General features: G+C 37.5%; 1 pseudogene; it reads right to left on the minus strand.

The window, feature by feature from the left end:
• Nucleotides 1-3,717: 3,717 nt before the first annotated feature.
• On the minus strand, nucleotides 3,718-3,816 carry LOC115517369 (annotated as a pseudogene).
• Nucleotides 3,817-4,238: the final 422 nt, after the last annotated feature.

A 4,238-nucleotide genomic window follows, 5' to 3' on the forward strand; every position in this document is an offset into this window, starting at 1 on the left:
ATTAGTTACATCTGTTTTTATCTAATTTCAAAGTTCTTAAACCCTATCAGGTCTTCTGGTTCAAAATAATTTTTGACTAAAGCCTTTACCAGAATCTCTTTAGTTTCACACTAAAATATGCATAAAAACTGAAACAATCCTTGCCAGAAAAAGGGATTCTAGACTATTTGAGGAATGTCCACTACCTGTAAGTATGATCTTCCTGCTATAGGTGTAACTCAGGAACCAGATTGATAGAGCAAAAGGTAGCTGGACAGTTATGTACCTCCCTCCATGTCTGACTAATACAAAAGCTCAGATCCTGAGCCACTGGGAATATTAGATATAGCTGTTCATAGAAAATGGAGGAAAACATGATACACACAAGCAGAGTATGTTGCTCCTTTAGAAGAGAAAGAGCATATGAAAAAGAAATTAGCAAATACAATAAAAAAGCAACCTAGCCAACAGGACAGAGATACTGCAGGGGCTCAGACCAGCAGAAGTAAGTCTGTCACTCTTCCAGGCCCAAAGAGTTTGATTCCCAGTAATTGAAGGAGAAAATGTTGGAGAGATCATAGGTATGTGTAATTTTACATTGTTCTTGACAAATTTTTTACTGTGGGAATACAATAGTAGTCAATACTGACAGTTACTGGACCTCAAACTACTCTCAAGTACAAAAATGTCCTGGAAAACAAACAAATAAAACCCCATAACACATTCCCAATTTATCAAGAAGGAAACAGCAGATGTTTTGATTATAATACATTTTAAGCAAATCAGCCTCTTAGCTAGAAATATGTTCACTTGAAAAAAAATATGTATGCTGGCCTCAAAGAGATGGAATCATAGAACAGATCAAAAGTGAATAAGTTAGGAGTGTCTGGATGGCTCAGTTAAGTGTCCTACTCTTGATTTCAGCTCAGGTCATGATCTCACAGTTTGTGAGATTGAGCCCTCTGTCAGGCTTTGTGCTGTCAGCTTGGGATTTTCTCTCTCCTCCTCTCTCTGCCTTTCCTTTAACTGTTCTCTTTCTCTCTAAATAAATAAATAAACAAACATTAAGAAAAAGTAAGTTATCAAGGACTAGAGCTCTGAATTTGAGGCTGCATATAAATTTGCATAGTGTAAAAATTCTATTTGGAATGCTTTATTAACCTGACATTTGCAATTGACATATCATGTACATCAGTGTGTGCCACTAAGACCAATCAGAGTTGTGTAAGATCATCAGACATTGTGCAATTGATCTTTGGGAAAACTGGAAGAGGGAACCACCTCTTCTGAAACCTGCCAGTATCTCTGACTGCATTCAGCAAGTATATATCTCATGCAGTTAATCCCTAGGGTTTTTCATTAATGAAAGTCAACTTCAAGTCTTCCCATATTGGTTTCCTAAATATGAATCTTGTAAAGTGGATGATGGTGATTATGATGAAGACGGTAATAAAGCCCACCATTTAATGAGACATATGTTTACCTAGTTTTGTGATGTTATTTATATTTACCGCAATTAAACCTTCCAACAATGCTGCTATTATCTCCATTTCATAGGTAAAGAAAATGCTCATGAGAAAGAATGTAATTCACAGTGACATAGTTATAAAGAAATATCATTGGGATTTAACACAGCTACTTGACTCCAAACACTGAGATTTCTATCTCTTAATGGTGCTGTGCATATCATGTAGTCAGTTGATGCTGTTTGCTCTCTATAAGGTTTGGTTATATTCCCAGAGAGAACAGGGCTTGTTGACAAAAATGTGCCCCTCCAAGTCTCCAGGAAGACATTTTAACTAAATTACATCTCGTCTATTGCTATAATGAGGTAGGTCTTTCACAAAAATTCAGAGTTCCTTCCATTTTGTTTTCCTATACAAAGTATAATTGTATTTTGTTTCTGTTGCGTTGAATCATAGCCTTTTTTTAATCCTTTAAGGAAGACTGGAATGTTAATAATGATAAGCTGTTAGGAAAAATTAGTTTTCCATCAATGAGATATTATTTGTATTTAAGTGCTAGGAATCAGCTCATTCACTAGAGTGTGAACCTGATATGCCATTTTTTTCCCCCATCTTCTTTCTGGTCTTCCCACTAGTATCAATGAAACTGCCCTGTATATTTATTTTTCTTTTTAATGAGACATGATGATTGGAACACATGAGTTGAAAATAAAACTATTTATAGTGAATTATTTGTATTTTGGTAGGAAAGTCGGAAAAATTGTTCTGTAATTCAAGAGAATATACCCACAAGTGAGTAGGTGGGACCCCAAAGAGGGATGACAAAAGGGGCAATTTGAAAGAAAAGAACAATCCCTATTTATATATTTGCCTTAAATTCTACCTCCTTCTACGATTTTAACTCCATATGCTTTCTACCTATTTAAAGATTAGTAGGGAAAAGGCAAGAATAAATATAGGTACAGACTTTCTTGTATCAAATTTGGCCATTATAAACAATTTCATGATCCCTTCTGGTCTTTCTGGAAACACCTCTGGCAAAGACTTGCAGGATATTGCATCTTTTACTGTAATCATACTAAGGTCCAGGGCTTTAATTGTGTTGTGGTATCTTAAATTGATTAGTATCTTTGCATTGAGGCAAGCTAACCAAAATCTTAGGAGATTACAAAGTAAACTAGAATTCCATTATATTAATAGATATGTCAAAAGCACTGTAATATTTTACTGGATGACCAGTACAATTCTTTCCTCTGAGAAAACTACTTAATTAACTGGTACATAATAAAATGTTTGTTAAGCATCATTTTAGCTAAGAGAGAGTTCGTTCAGTAACCTTGATGAGCAAAATCCTAAAAGCCTGATACATCTATCTCTACTGTTAGGTGTACTTGATTCTTTTCCTGGGACTGTTATGAAAATGTTACCAAAAACTGGGTGGCTTAAAATAATAGGAATGCATTCTCTAACAGCTCTGAAGGACAGAAGTCTGAAATCAAGATGTTAGAGGGCCACACTCTATCTGGAGGCTCCCTTCTTTGTCTCTTCCAACTTCTGAAAGCCAGAGGTATCAAGTGCCTTCCTTGGCTTGAGGCAACATCACTCCCATCTCTGCTTCTATAGTCACATCACCTTCTCCCATGTTTGTCTTCTCTTTGTCTTACAAGGACACTTGTTACTGGATTTAGGTCCTATCTGAATAATTCAGGATAATCTCTTTTCAAGATTCTTTTTGTTTTAAATTGTTTTTGAATGTTTATTCTTGAGAGAGAGAGACAGAGGGCACAAGCGGGGGGGGGGGGGGGCAGAAAGAGACGGAGAGAGAATCTGAAGCAGGCTTCAGGCTCTGAGCTGTCAGCACAGAGCCCAGTGTGGGGCTTGGACTCACAAACTGTGATATCATGACCTGAGCCAAAGTCAGATGCTTAACTGAGTGAGCCACCCAGATGCCCCTCATTTCAAGATCCTTAATTACATCTACAAAGATCTTTTTTTTTTTTTAACGTTTATTTATTTTTGAGACAGAGAGAGACAGAGCATGAACGGGGGAGGGTCACAGAGAGAGGGAGACACAGAATCCGAAACAGGCTCCAGGCTCTGAGCTGTCAGCACAGAGCCGACGCGGGGCTCGAACCCACGGACTGTGAGATCATGACCTGAGCCGAAGTCGGACGCTCAACCGACCGAGCCACCCAGGCGCCCCTACAAAGATCTTTTATTCCAAACAAAGTCACACCCACAGTTTCCAGGGGCATAAACATTAAAAACAACAACAACAACAGAATGCTTCACCAATTTGTGTGTCATCCCTGCCATGCCAGTCTTCTCTGTAGTGTTCCAATTTTAATGCATGTGCTGACAAAGTGAGCACCACTGCCATTTTTTGAGATCATCAGTCAGTCCACTACAGGCATCATATACTTGAGAACTAGAGTATCAAATGTCCATTTGTCCAGGTGCTGTCTCCCTCTGCAGTAGATAGTATGAAGAGTACATAGATCCTGGGCCCCTTATTTTTCTTTGACCTCTTCCTTTCTTGATTTTTAAGTAGAACCTCCCCCTTTCATTAACTCACTTCATATATTTTAGAAACTGACAGCGACATAGCATAAAAGAAAGTAAGTGGTATGAGATAACTTTGTAGAGATGGAGACCACATAATGTAGCATCTTGAGGCAATAGGAAAAATGTGAAGTTTATTCAAAATAAAGTGGAATACTTATAACTAGTGAAATTTATCTATATTTTTACCCATGTTGAATTATGAGTGTCTTCATACATATCTCCATATAT

Source organism: Lynx canadensis, chromosome B3 (assembly GCF_007474595.2).
Source record: "Lynx canadensis isolate LIC74 chromosome B3, mLynCan4.pri.v2, whole genome shotgun sequence".
NCBI lineage: Eukaryota > Metazoa > Chordata > Mammalia > Carnivora > Felidae > Lynx > Lynx canadensis.